General features: G+C 42.4%; 1 pseudogene; it reads left to right on the forward strand.

The window, feature by feature from the left end:
* The first annotated feature begins 12,829 nt into the window (after nt 1–12,829).
* On the forward strand, nt 12,830–14,435 carry LOC109875725 (aerolysin-like protein; annotated as a pseudogene).
* The last annotated feature ends 1,103 nt before the right edge of the window (nt 14,436–15,538 follow it).

Below are 15,538 nucleotides of genomic sequence, written 5' to 3' on the forward strand. Positions count from 1 at the left end.
GGTACCCCCTGTATATAGCCTGCACATTGACTCTGTACCTGTACCACCTGTATATAGCCTGCACATTGACTCTGTACCGGTACCCCCTGTATAGAGCCTCCACATTGACTCTGTACCGGTACCCCCCTGTATATAGCTTGCACATTGACTCTGTACCGGTACCCCCTGTATAGAGCCTCCACATTGACTCTGTACCGGTACCCCCCTGTATATAGCCTGCACATTGACTCTGTACCGGTACCCCCTGTATATAGCCTGCACATTGACTCTGTACCGGTACCCCCTGTATATAGCCTGCACATTGACTCTGTACCGGTACCCCCTGTATATAGCCTCCACATTGACTCTGTACTGGTACCCCCTGTATATAGCCTCCACATTGACTCTGTACTGGTACCCCCTGTATAGAGCCTCCACATTGACTCTGTACCGGTACCCCCTGTATATAGCCTCCACATTGACTCTGTACCGGTACCCCCTGTATATAGCCTCCACATTGACTCTGTACCGGTACCCCCTGTATATAGCCTCCACATTGACTCTGTACCGGTACCCCCTGTATATAGCCTGCACATTGACTCTGTACCGGTACCCCCTGTATATAGCCTGCACATTGACTCTGTACCTGTACCACCTGTATATAACCTCCACATTGACTCTGTACCTGTACCACCTGTATATAACCTCCACATTGACTCTGTACCTGTACCACCTGTATATAGCCTGCACATTGACTCTGTACCTGTACCCCCTGTATATAGCCTGCACATTGACTCTGTACCGGTACCCCCTGTATATAGCCTGCACATTGACTCTGTACCTGTACCACCTGTATATAGCCTGCACATTGACTCTGTACCTGTACCACCTGTATATAACCTCCACATTGACTCTGTACCTGTACCACCTGTATATAACCTCCACATTGACTCTGTACCTGTACCACCTGTATATAACCTCCACATTGACTCTGTACCTGTACCACCTGTATATAGCCTCCACATTGACTCTGTACCGGTACCCCCTGTATATAACCTCCACATTGACTCTGTACCTGTACCACCTGTATATAGCCTCCACATTGACTCTGTACCGGTACCCCCTGTATATAACCTCCACATTGACTCTGTACCTGTACCACCTGTATATAGCCTCCACATTGACTCTGTACCTGTACCACCTGTATATAGCCTCCACATTGACTCTGTACCGGTACCCCCTGTATATAACCTCCACATTGACTCTGTACCTGTACCACCTGTATATAGCCTCCACATTGACTCTGTACCGGTACCCCCTGTATATAACCTCCACATTGACTCTGTACCTGTACCACCTGTATATAGCCTCCACATTGACTCTGTACCTGTACCACCTGTATATAGCCTCCACATTGACTCTGTACCTGTACCACCTGTATATAGCCTCCACATTGACTCTGTACCTGTACCACCTGTATATAGCCTCCACATTGACTCTGTACCTGTACCACCTGTATATAGCCTGCACATTGACTCTGTACCTGTACCACCTGTATATAGCCTGCACATTGACTCTGTACCTGTACCACCTGTATATAGCCTGCACATTGACTCTGTACCTGTACCACCTGTATATAGCCTGCACATTGACTCTGTACCTGTACCACCTGTATATAGCCTGCACATTGACTCTGTACCTGTACCACCTGTATAGAGCCTCTGTTATTTTCACTGTCATTCTACAGTTTTTTTTTTTTCTTTACTATTGTTTATGTAATACCTATGTTTTACTTAAAACTTGCACTGTTGGTTAGAGCCTGTAAGTAAGCATTTCACTGTAAGGTCTACACCTGTTGTATTCGGCGCACGTGACAAATACACTTTGATTTGATTTGTATATGTTCCAGTGAGGGAATAGAGCTTCTCAGGTCCACTCTGCTGTGGAGAGGTAGCTTAGCTGCTAACGCTAGACAGGACAATGTGAAAACTAACTCGTCAAAGTTTTTTCTTTCATATTCCTTAAAACTTCACTAGGGTAGGGGGCAGCATTCGGAAATTTGGATGAAAGCATGCCCAAATGAAACTGCCTGCTACTCAGGCCCAGAAGCTAGGATATGCATATTATTAGATTAGATTTGGATAGAAAACACGCTGACATTTCTAAAACTGTTTGAATGATGTCTGTGAGTATAACAGAACTCATATGGCAGGCAAAAACCTGAGAAAAATCCAACCAGGAAGTGGGAAATCTGATGTTTGTAGTTTTTCAAGTGATTGCCTATCCAATGTACTGTGTCTATGGGGTCATATTGCACTTCCTAAGGCTTCCACTAGATGTCAACAGTCTTTAGAACTTTGTTTCAGGCTTCTACTATGAAGGGGGAGAGAATAAGAGCTGTTTGAATCAGGGGTCTGGCTGAAAGCCATTCATTTAGTCACGCACACGGCCGTGACCGCAAGCTCCATTCCTTTTCATTTCTAAAGACAAAGGAATTGTCTGGTTGGAATATTATTGAAGATTCATGATAAAAACATCCTAAAGATTGATTCTAAACATCGTTTGACATGTTTCTACAAACTGTAATATAACTTTTTTGACTTTTCATCTAAAAAGGAGGTATGATGGACTTTATCGAACAAAACTAACATTTGTTGTCTAACATGGAGACCTGGGAGTGCCATCAGATGAAGATCATCAAAGGAAAGTGATTAATTTTAACTCTATTTCTGACTTTTGTGACACCTTTCCTTGGTAGGAAAATGGCTGTATGGTTTTCTGTGGCTAGGCACTGACCTAACATAATCGCAGTGTTCTTTCGCCGTATAGCCTTTTTGAAATCAGACACAGCGGTTGCATTAGGAGAAGTGTATCTTTAAATGTATGTTAAACACGTGTATCTTAGATCAATGTTTATGATGAGTATTTCTGTAATTTGACTCTCTGCACTTTCACCGGATGATTGTTTGAGACAATGCATTTCTAAACATAACGTGCCAATGTAAACTGAGATTTTTGGATATAAGTATGAACTTTATCTAACAAAACATACATGTATTGTGTAGAGGTCGACCGATTAATCGGAATGCCCGATTAATTAGGGCCGATTTGAAGTTTTCATAACAATCGGAAATCGGTAATTTTGGACGCCGATTTTGCCAATTCTTTTTTTTATTACCATTATTTAAGTAGGCAAGTCAGTTAAGAACACATTCTTATTTTCAATGATGGCCTAGGAAAAGTGGGTTAATTGCCTTGTTCAGGGGCAGAATGACAGTTTTTGACCTTGTCAGCTCAGGGATTCAATCTTGCAACCTTACGGTTAGCTAGTCCAACGCTCTAACCATCTGCCTCACGAGGAGCCCGCCTGTTACACGAATGCAGTAAGAAGCCAAGGTAAGTTGCTGGCTAGCATTAAACTTATCTTATAAAAAACAATCAATCAATCAATCGGACGACACTACAGTGGAAGGCTTGATTACCAATAACGACGAGACAGCCTACAGGGAGGAGGCGTCAGGAAAATAACCTCACACTCAACGTCAACAAAACAAAGGAGATGATTGTGGACTTCAGGAAACAGCAGAGGGAGCACCCCCTATCCACATCGATGGGACAGTAGTGGAGAGGGTAGTAAGTTTTAAGTTCCTCGTCGTACATATAACGGACAAACTGAATTGGTCCACCCACACAGACAGTGTCGTGAAGAATGTGCAGCAGCGCCTCTTCAACCTCAGGAGGCTGAAGAAATTTGGCTTGTCACCAAAAGCACTCACAAACTTCCACAGATGCACAATCGAGAGCATCCTGTCGGGCTGTGTCACCGCCGCAACTGCTCTGCCCACAACCGTAAGGCTCTCCAGAGGGTAGTGAGGTCTGCACAACGCATCACCGGGGGCAAACTACCTGCCCTCCAGAACACCTACACCAGCCGATGTAACAGGAAGGCCATAGAGATCATCAAAGACAACAACCACGCGAGCCACTGCCTGTTCACCCCGCTATCATCCAGAAGGCGAGGTCAGTACAGGTGCATCAATGCAGGTGACTCAACTCCAGCCACTTTAATAATGGGAATTGATGGAAATGAATCTAAAATATATCACTAGCCACTTTAAACAATGCTACTTAATGTAATGTTTAGATACCCTACATTACTCATCTCATATGTATATGTATATACTGTACTCGATACCATCTACTGCATCTTGCCTATGCCATTCGGTACCATCACTCATTCATATATATTTATGTACATATTCTTTATCCCTTTACACTTGTGTGTATAAGGTGGTAGTTTTGGAATTGTTAGGTTAGATTACTCGTTGGTTATTACTGCATTGTCGTAACTAGAAGCACAAGCATTTCGCTACACTCGCATTAACATCTGCTAATCAGGTGTATGTGACAAATAAATTAGATTTGAATCAATCAGAATCACTAGTTATAACTACACATGGTTGATGATATTACTAGTTTATCTAGTGTCCTGCGTTGCATAAAATCGATCCAGTGCGCATTCACGAAAAAGGACTGTCGTTGCTCCAACATGTACCTAACCATAAACATCAATGCCTTTATTAAAATCAATACACAGAAGTATATATTTTTAAACCTGCATATTTAGCTAAAAGAAATAACCAGGTGAAATTGTGTCACTTCTCTTGCGTTCATTGCACGCAGAGTCAGGGTATATGCAACAGTTTGGGCCGCCTGGCTCATTGCGAACTTATTTGCCAGAATTTTACGGGTTTTATGACATAACATTGAAGGTTGTTCAGTGTAACAGGAATATTTAGACTGATGGATGCCACCCGTTATGGAAAAGTTTGGAACGGTTCCGCATTTCACTGAAAGAATAAATGTTTTGTTTTCGAGATGATTGTTTCCGGATTCGACCATATTAATGACCTAAGGCTTGTATTTCTGTGTGTTATTATGTTATAATTAAGTCTATGATTTGATAGAGCTGTCTGACTGAGCGATGGTGGGCACCAGCAGGCTCGTTAGCATTCATTCAAACAGCACTTTTGTGCATTTTGCCAGCAGCTCTGCTGTTTATGAATTCAAGCCTATCATCTCCCGAGATTAGGCTGGTGTAACCGATGTGAAATGGCTAGCTAGTTAGTGGGGTGCGCGCTAATAGCATTTCAAACGTCACTCGCTCTGAGACTTGGAGTAGTTGTTCCCCTTGCTCTGCATGGGTAACGCTGCTTTGAGGGTGGCTGTTGTCAATGTGTTCCTGATTCGAGCCCAGGTAGCGGCGAGGAGAGGGATGGAAGCTATACTGTTACACTGGCAATACTAAAGTGCCTATAAGAACATCCAATAGTCAAAGGTATATAAAATACAAATCGTATAGAGAGAAATAGTCCTATAATTCCTATAATAACTACAACCTAAAACTTCTTACCTGGGAATATTGAAGACTCATGTTAAAAGGAACCACCAGCTTTCATATGTTCTCATGTTCTGAGCAAGGAACTTAAACGTTTAGCTTTCTTACATGGCACACATTGCACTTTAACTTTCCTCTCCAACACTGTTTTTGCATTATTTAAACCAAATTGAACATGTTTCATTGTTTATTTGAGGCTAAATTGATTTTATTGATGTATTATATTAAGTTAAAATAAGTGTTCATTCAGTATTGTTGTAATTGTCATTATTACATATAAATGTAAAAAATAAAAAATAATAATATATATTTTTAAATCGGCCGATTAATCGGCATCGGCTTTTTTGGTCCTCCAATAACTGGTATCGGTATCGGCGTTGAAAAATCATAATCGGTCGACCTTTAGTATTGTGTAACATGAAGTCCTATGAGTGCCATCTGATGAAGATCATCAAAGGTTAGTGATTAATTTAATTGCTATTTCTGACTTTTGTGAGCCCTCTCCTTGGCTGGAAAATGGCTGTATGGTTTTCTGTGACTAGGCGCTGACCTAACATAATCACATGGTGTGCTTTCGCAGTAAAGCCTTTTTGAAATCGGACACTGTGGTTGGATTTACAAGAAGTGTATCTTTAAAATGGTGTATAATACTTGTATGTTTGAGGAATTTTAATTATGGGATTTCTGTTGTTTTGAATTTGGCGCCCTGCAATTTCACTGGCTTTTGTCGAGGTGGGACGCTACTGTTCCACTTGTACCAGAGAGGTTCTTAAGAGGCCTCTTCTTATTGTAGTGTTTTTCTATTTTTTAAAAACACTTCAGTTGTATATAGTAGAAAAGTATGTTCAAGTTTGAGATTCTCCACTGAGCTTGCTCCTTGTTCCAGGACTAGGCTTAATCGTTATCCAGGAAACCACGCCGTTATGTTGACTTGAAGTCAAGTGCACATTTGAAGTGCAGTGTGTCATTTAATTTATGACATGGTTGGTATTTATGTAACCATGTTTTAAATGTGAATCATTGGTAAAAGACTATATACTGTAGCTGACGTTCCACTATAGATTAAAAAAAAACTATGTGGACACTTTAGTGCGTCTCGAGCTGAACGGGTTTAAGATCCTCTGGACAAGCAGATTAAACGATTAAAGCTGTTTAGTTATCCAGTTATTTCAGCTACAGGTGTAGAAAATCGAGTACACAGCCATGCAATCTCCATAGACAAACATTGGCAGTAGAATGGCTTTACTGAAAAGCTCAGTGACTTTCAACGTGGCACCGTCATAGGATGGTAGGCCACACAAGACCATAGTTTGGGACTGCCGAGTGCTGAAGAAATCATCTTATCTTCGGTTGCAACATTCACTACTGAGTTCAAATCTGCCTCTGGAAGCAACGTCAGCACACTAACTGTTCATCGGGAGCTTCATGAAATGGGTTTCCATGGCCGAAAGCTACACTCAAGCCTAAGATCACCATGCCCAATGCCAAGCGTCGGATGGAGTGGTGTAAAGCTTACCGCCATTGGACTCTGGAACAGTCTAAATGCGTTCTCTGGAGTGATGAATCACCCTTCACCATCTGGCAGTCCTACGGACAAATTTGGGTTTGGCGGATGCCTGACCAAATGCATAGTGCCAACTGCTCTGGAGCAACGAACCGCCCTTGCTGTCTCTGCCTGGCCGGTTCCCCTCTTTCCACTGGGATTCTCTGCCTCTAACCCTATTACAGGGGCTGAGTCACTGGCTTGCTGGGGCTCTCTCATGCCGTCCCTGGAGGGGGTGCGTCACCTGAGTGGGTTGATTCACTGTTGTGGTCATCCTGTCTGGGTTGGCGCCCCCCCCTTGGGTTGTGCCGTGGCGGAGATCTTTGTGGGCTATACTCAGCCTTGTCTCAGGATGGTAAGTTGGTGGTTGAAGATATCCCTCTAGTGGTGTGGGGGCTGTGCTTTGGCAAAGTGGGTGGGGTTATATCCTTCCTGTTTGGCCCTGTCCGGGGGTGTCCTCGGATGGGGCCACAGTGTCTCCTGACCCCTCCTGTCTCAGCCTCCAGTATTTATGCTGCAGTAGTTTATGTGTCGCGGGGCTGGGGTCAGTTTGTTATATCTGGAGTACTTCTCCTGTCCTATTCGGTGTCCTGTGTGAATCTAAGTGTGCGTTCTCTAATTCTCTCCTTCTCTCTTTCTTTCTCTCTCTCGGAGGACCTGAGCCCTAGGACCATGCCCCAGGACTACCTGACATGATGACTCCTTGCTGTCCCCAGTCCACCTGGCCATGCTGCTGTTACAGTTTCAACTGACCTGAGCCCTAGGACCATGCCCCAGGACTACCTGACATGATGACTCCTTGCTGTCCCCAGTCCACCTGGCCATGCTGCTGCTCCAGTTTCAACTTCCACCTGACTGTGCTGCTGCTCCAGTTTCAACTGTTCTGCCTTATTATTATTCGACCATGCTGGTCATTTATGAACATTTGAACATCTTGGCCATGTTCTGTTGTAATCTCCACCCGGCACAGCCAGAAGAGGACTGGCCACCCCACATAGCCTGGTTCCTCTCTAGGTTTCTTCCTAGGTATTGGCCTTTCTAGGGAGTTTTTCCTAGCCACCGTGCTTCTACACCTGCATTGCTTGCTGTTTGGGGTTTTAGGCTGGGTTTCTGTACAGCACTTTGAGATATCAGCTGATGTACGAAGGGCTATATAAATACATTTGATTTGATTTGATTTGTAAAGTTTGGTGGAGGAGGAATGATGGTCTGGGAATGTTTTCATGGTTCGGGCCCCTTAGTTCCAGTGAAGGAAAATATGAAAGCAAAGGTATACAATGACATTCTAGACAATTCTGTGCTTCCAACTTTGTGGCAACAGTTTGGGGAAGGCCCTTTTTTCACCATGACAATGCTCCCTGTGCTGTGAACAAAGCAAGGTCCATACAGAAATAGTTCATTGAGATCGGTGTGGAAGAATTTGGCAGGCCTGCACAGAGCCCTGACCTCAATCCCCATCGAACACTTTTGGAACACCAACTGTGAGCCTGGCCTAATCGCCAAACCTCACTAATGCTCTTGTGGCTGAATGGAAGCAAGTCCTTGCAACAATGTTCCAACATCTTGTGTTAAGCCTTCCCATAAGAGTGGAGGCTGTTATAGCAGCAAAGAGGACACCAACTCCATATTAATGGCCATGATTTTGGAATGAGATGTTCGACCTTGTGGTGTCCACATACTTTTGGTCATGTTGTGTATATGCTTTTTAACACTTCTCACAGTTAACTGTTGATTAAAATGTGTTACCTTCTCACAGTCACTGTTGATTTAAAAAGTAGTGTTACTCTAGTTTTGAAATATAGGGAGAAATAATATTAAATACAGCTTAAAATGTTGAATTACTGTGGATGGCTCCTGTACAAAGTTACTCAGTCAAATACTGTAGTTTCCAGTGCCGGTGGAAAGATTCTCCCACTAACTTGTAATTACAACACTTGACCAGTAGGACGAAGTAGAGTCATGCTTGAGTGAATATATTCGGGTGTTTCCCCAGAAGCTATGGTGTGCTGTTTCTTTTCTTCATTTGATACAAAGAAATCCATAACTTTTCTCTGGAAACAATGTTCACATACCCTTTTAACCTTACTGCTTAGAATAGCCAATTATATTTCCACCAACAATTTAATTTGTTTTGCTTCTTTTTGAAGGCCTCACTGTCAATTTGAGCATTAAACTAATGCATTCTGGGAAAAATTTAGATCAATACAGGATTTTGTTTCGTGAATAATGAAATATAAAAATGTTGAATATTCTCATACAGGTTTAGTTTACCTTGTAAGTTCACTTTAAGAGTTTGTCCTGAAAAATCAATTGTTTCAACAACATTATATTGTAATTAACGACATGTTTGATGTTTTATGTACAATATGTATATTTGTATCAACTACACCTTATATAAAATAGAAGAGGCATTTGAATTTCACTGAATTGAATTGAATTGGAATTTATTCGTCATTCTCGGCTCAATTTGGAATTTAGACCAACCCTGGTGAGAAAGGGGTTCCATCTCACAACCCATATAAATACGTAAACCTTCTTTCAAATATGTTGTATTTTCTTACAAAATCTGTATGTAGTATATGTATCAAATCAAAACAAAGTTTATTTGTCACGTGCGCCGAATACAACAGACCTTACAGTGAAATGCTTACTTACAGGTTCTAACCAATAGTGCAAAAAAGGTATTACGTGAACAATAGGTAGGTAAAGAAATAAAACAACAGTAAAAAGACAGGCTATAACAGTAGCGAGGCTATAAATGTAGCGAGGCTACATACAGACACCGGTTAGTCAGGCTGGTTGTGGTAGTATGTACATGTAGATATGGTTAAAGTGACTATGCATATATGATGAACAGAGAGTAGCAGTAGCGTATAAGAGGGGTTGGAAAACATTGCAGATAGCCTGGTTAGCCAATGTGCGGGAGCACTGGTTGGTTGGCCCAATTGAGGTAGTATGTACATGACTATCTGATCATTTATCCCTCCAGTGTTAATCTGCAAAATTGTAATTATTCGCCTACCTCCTCATGCCTTTTGCACACAATGTATATAGACTCTCTTTTTTTCTACTGTGTTATTGACTTGTTAATTGTTTACTCCATGAGTAACTCTGTGTTGTCTGTTCACACTGCTATGCTTTATCTTGGCCAGGTCACAGTTGCAAATGAGAACTTGTTCTCAACTAGCCTACCTGGTTAAATGAAGGTGAAAAAAAAATGTATAGTTAAAGTGACATATATGATAAACAGAGAGTTGCAGCAGCATAAAAAGAGGGGTTGGGGGGGCACACAATGCAAATAGTCCGGATAACCATTTGATAACCTGTTCAGTAGTCTTATGACTTGGGGGTAAAAACAGTTGAGAAGCCTTTTTGCCCTAGACTTGGCACTCCGATACTGCTTGCCATGCGGTAGTAGTGAGAACAGTCTATGGCTGGGGTGGCTGGGGACTTTGACAATTTTTAGGGCCTTCCTCTGACAACGCCTGGTGTAGAGGTCCTGGACGGCAGGCAGCTTAGCCCCAGTGATGTACTGGGCCATACGCACTACACTCTGTAGTGCCTTGTGGTCAGAGGCCGAGCAATTGCCGTACCAGGCAGTGATGCAACCAGGATGCTCTCGATGTTGCAGGTGTAGAACCTTTTGAGGATCTAAGGACCCATGCCAAATCTTTTTAGTTTCCTGAGGGGGAATAGGCTTTGTCGTGCCCTCTTCACAACTATCTTGGTGTGTTTGGACCATTCTAGTTTGTTGTTAATGTGGATACCAAGGAACTTGAAGCTCTCAACATGCTCAACTACAGCCCCATAGATGAGAATGGGGGCGTAGTAGAATTTAGCAGAATAGCAGAATTTCTTGTAAGCTTCCGGGTTAGAGTCCCGCACCTTGAAAGTGTCAGCTCTACCCTTTAGCTCAGTGCGGATGTTGCCTGTAATCCATGGCTTCTGGTTGGGGTATGTACGTACAGTCACTGTGGGTACGACATTCTCAATGCACTTATTGATAAAGCCAGTGACTGATGTGGTGTACTCCTCAATGCCATCGGAAAAATCCCGGAACATGTTCCAGTCTGTGATAGCAAAACAGTCCTGTAGGTTAGCATCTGCTTCATTTGACAATTTTTTTATAGACCGAGTCACTGGTGCTTCCTGCTTTAATTTTTGCTTGTAAGCAGGAATCAGAAGGATAGCATTGTGGTCGGATTTACCAAATGGAGGGCGAGGGAGAGCTTTTTACGCATCTCTGCGTGTGGAGTACAGGTGATCTAGAATTTTTTTCCCTCTGGTTGCACATGTAACATGTTGATGGAAATTTGGTAGAACTGCTAAAAGTTTCCCTACATTAAAGTCTCCGGCCACTAGGAGCGCCGCCTCTGGGTGAGTTTGCTTATTTCCTTATACAGCTGACTGAGTGCGGTCTTAGTGCCAGCATCTGTCTGTGGTGGTAAATAAACAGCCACAAAAGTATAGCTGAAAACTCTCTAGGCAAGTAGTGGCATGCAATTTATAACAATATACTCTACTTCAGGCGAGCAAAATCTAGAGGCTTCCTTAGATTTCGTGCACCAGCTGTTGTTTACAAATATGCACAGACCCCTGACTCCCCCCTCGTCTTACCGGAGTGTGCTGTTCTATCCTGCCGGTGCAGCGTATATCCCGCTAGCTGAATATCCATGTCGTCATTCAGTCACGATTCCGTGAAACATAGGATATTACAGTTTTTGATGTCCCGTTGGTAGGATATTCGTGATCGTACCTCGTCTAATATATTGTACAATGATTGCACGTTGGCAAGTAGTATTGATGGTAACGGTAGCTTTCCCACTCACCTTTTCTGGGTCCTGACCAGGCATCCTGCTCTTTGTCCTCTATACCTGCGTCGCTTCCTCTTGCAAATAACGGGGATGTTGGCCCTGTCGGGTGTTTGGAGAATGTCCTGTGCATCTTGCTTGTGGAAGAAAAGATCTAATCCGAGGTGAGTGATCGCTGTCCAGAAGCTCAATTTTTGCCGTAAGATATGGTTGCAGAAACTTTATGAACAAAATAAGTTACAAATAACGTGAACAACCCCCACATAATAGCACAATTGGTTGGGCACCCATAAAACTGCTGCCATTTCTTCCGGCGCCATTTTATTGGTATTTATTTGATTTATGTATGTAATGAACCTGAAAGAAATCCAATACTATTTGAACCCAGGTCTGCTACATCACAGAGATGTGGATCTGTCTGTCACTGCAGCACCAGCCGGTTCACAACTCTCTATGGCATCCTCCCAGATGGCACCCTATTCCCTATTTAGTGCATTACTTTTTACCAAGGCCCTTTGCACCATATATGGAGTAGGGTGCTATTTTGGAACTCAGGCAATGCTTCTTCTCTGTGCCCCTGCGGCTGTCCCAGGGCAAAACACAGACAGAAGCTTATCCTCCAACCACTAATGAAACATGTGACCTTTATCTTTTACACTGTGAGCTGCACTGAGCCAGATGGCATTAGCTGGAGAGGAGCCAGGAAGAGGGGGACTGGAGAATTAGAACCAGATTCAGTGAGATCAGGAAGTAACACGTATACTGCATCTCTATGGATGATAAATGTGTGATCATTATTTGTTTTGCAATATGTTTATTATGCTGTCTAAATGTTGATATGTGACCTGTTGTATAAATGATTGGAGACAGGCGCAGGAATTCGTAATTGGGGGGTTTAATACTCCACCCAAAATATACAACATGTTGTGAAAAGGCACGGGGACGAAGCCCAAAACAAACACGTATACAGAAACACAGGGGTGTTTCCCAAACAAAAGAGCGAGGTGCTTTTTGGTGCTTTGAATGTCTGAATCAGACCTGAATTTGAGTTGGAGGGTTCTTAAATTTATCTGTACAAATTTGTATTTCAGTTTACCTGACGCACACTCAAACTCTCAACATGGCAACCACACTGCAGTTGATCGGTGGTGGAGGAGGCAGTTCCTTTGAATTCCATGGCATGGACAAGGCACCGGACGTTGACGTTGAGACCTTTGGAGATGCGAACACTTTCAATGAGTTTGAGTTTGACCTCAGAGGGAGCACATCACCAAGCTGTCTCTATGGGGTAACAGCGTCGGCACACGTCTGGGTGCCATCAAGTTCACGACAAGTTAGAACCGTCAGTTCTTTGAAAAAATGACCTCCTGGCCACTGAAGACTGAGTACACCATAGATGTGGGGTCTGGAATCTGCCTGGGGCTGGAGGGCAGGTCTGGCTCGGACATTGACTGCATGGGCTTTCCCTTTCATCAACACTGTCAAGTAGTCCGTGCTGACCGACATGAAGTATCCCACCCTGTCCCTCTTCAAACCCCAGGTGTGTGTAGACGGCTCAGGAACACTCTACCGATGCTCTAACATTGAAAGGGCTGTCCACTTTCAAACATATAATCCAATATGGGGGTTGACATTCATCAGGCATCTCATTTCTAGGACAGTCACACACACATACACACACATTAGATTATATTGTTAGCTTTCTAAAAATCTATTGATCAGTTCCTCACTGATGATTAGCGCTTAAATTGTCTTTATCTTGTCTGAACAATTTGTATCTTTGTGTGTGTGTTGATTTTAGGTGACCCCAGAATATGTGAAGTCCATGTCTCACCACAACGACACCTCCTTGGTTCAAGAAGAGTCCATTACATACAGCAAGACACTGACCAAGACTTCCTCCTGGTCCGTCAGCAATAAGATAGAATCCACCTTGAGTGTGTCGGTCAAAGCAGGGATCCCGGATCTGGTCGAGGTGACATCAGGGTTCAGCTTGACCGTGGGAGTGGAGCAATCCACCAGCCTGCAGAAGACAGAACATAACAGAATCAGATACCATCAACCTGAAGATCCCGCCAGGGAAGACCATGGATGTTGAGATCACAGTGGGGAGAGCAAATATCGACCTCGACTACAGGGCCATAGTGAAAGTCACCTGCATAAATGGCAGCCAGCTGGTCTTCCTATCCAACGGCATCTACACTGGTGTGACTGACACTTCAGTGAGGGTATCCACAAAGGAGAGATGACATCATGAATAGTGTGCACAGTGATAGAATGTGACACCATTACTAAATCTATGTGCGCCTTTTCTGTTATTATGATCTTCTTTGAGTGATTCTAATTGAACCATGTTGACTCAGCTCTTTATTTCTGTCTCAGCAGAGGGTATAACAACAGGTGGATCATTCCTACAATCCGTTGCCTTTTGTGTCCAATGACATTTTAACACATGTTTTGTGTGAATTATCGAACAACATTCATTACAAAATGTTTTGTTATACGGTTAGACCCCCATTTACCATTTAAAAAAATGGTATGTAACTGTAACTTAATTTCATGAATATTAAACTATTTGTCTGGTGTGTCAGTAACCTTTCTCCATATCCCCAATTAAGTTAATTCAACTTCCATTGGATATACTATTCATAAAACTCACAAATATTTAAATTATCATTAAGTTGAGTCAGTCAGGATTTGGCCACTAGATGCCCCCATTGTGCTTTTTGACCCTTTTGTTTTCCCTTGTTTCCAGTTATTATTTGCACCTGTGCCTCGTTTCCCTTGATTGTATTTAAACCCTTAGTTTTCCTCAGTTCTTTGCTCTGTGTTTGTATGTTAGCACCCAGCCCCAGCCATGCTGTGAACTTGAGGTACTCTGGTTTTGTTCTTGTTTATTTTTGATTATTCTTTTGAGGTTTGTTTTTTCCCTGCTGTTCTTACCACTTTGTGGATTTTCCTTGTGTCTTGGAGGATACACATTTTTTCTCTTGGAATTACTTGTGACGTTGTGGATTTATATTTTTGCCTGAAGATCTTTTCCTTTTTTCTTTATTAAATCACCGTCTGTAGTACTGCTGTGTCTGCCTCATCTTCTGGGTTCTGACCACTATTAGTGGCTCAGTTTACTAAGTGACTGTTTCTCACACCGGAGACCTGAGTTTGTACCCGGGTCCTGAAAGAGTTCTCTTTCTTAAGAATTGTTTATCATGATTAATTTATGATTTAATATAAGAATATAAGAATCATCCAATGTGTTTGTTAGCACACATGCAGTCACTCACACATGCAGTCACTTACATTCATGCTACTCACACATCACAACTGCTAATAACAGACTCTTATTATAATTGCTAAATACTGCACAACTTAAACCCTCCCCCTTCCCCAAAAGACATGTAAATATTGGATTAGAAATTGTGGAGAATATCAGCAGCATCTCAGTTTCAATTTTTCAGCTTATTTGTTGTAATTCTACTAACTATGTGTAGATATGATTTGGATCTCTCCAAATAAAGTGAAACACAAGTTGAGCTTAGTTGGCGTCTACAGATGATCTACTCCACATTCAACTATGTATCAACTGACGAGCATGTTCAATTACTAACACTAGTAACTCTCTGTAGATATGAATTGGGACTATCTAAATACAGTGAAATACTTTTTAAATGAATATGCAATAAGCACTAAACACATCCAAATGTAAAACGGTTGGGATGAGTGAAATTATGTTTTGACACTGGAGCACCTGTGGGAATACACTGAACAAAAATATAAAATAAATATGTAAAATGTTGGTTCCATGTT

The sequence above is a fragment of the Oncorhynchus kisutch genome, linkage group LG24 (genome assembly GCF_002021735.2).
Source record: "Oncorhynchus kisutch isolate 150728-3 linkage group LG24, Okis_V2, whole genome shotgun sequence".
Taxonomy (NCBI): Eukaryota; Metazoa; Chordata; class Actinopteri; order Salmoniformes; family Salmonidae; genus Oncorhynchus; species Oncorhynchus kisutch.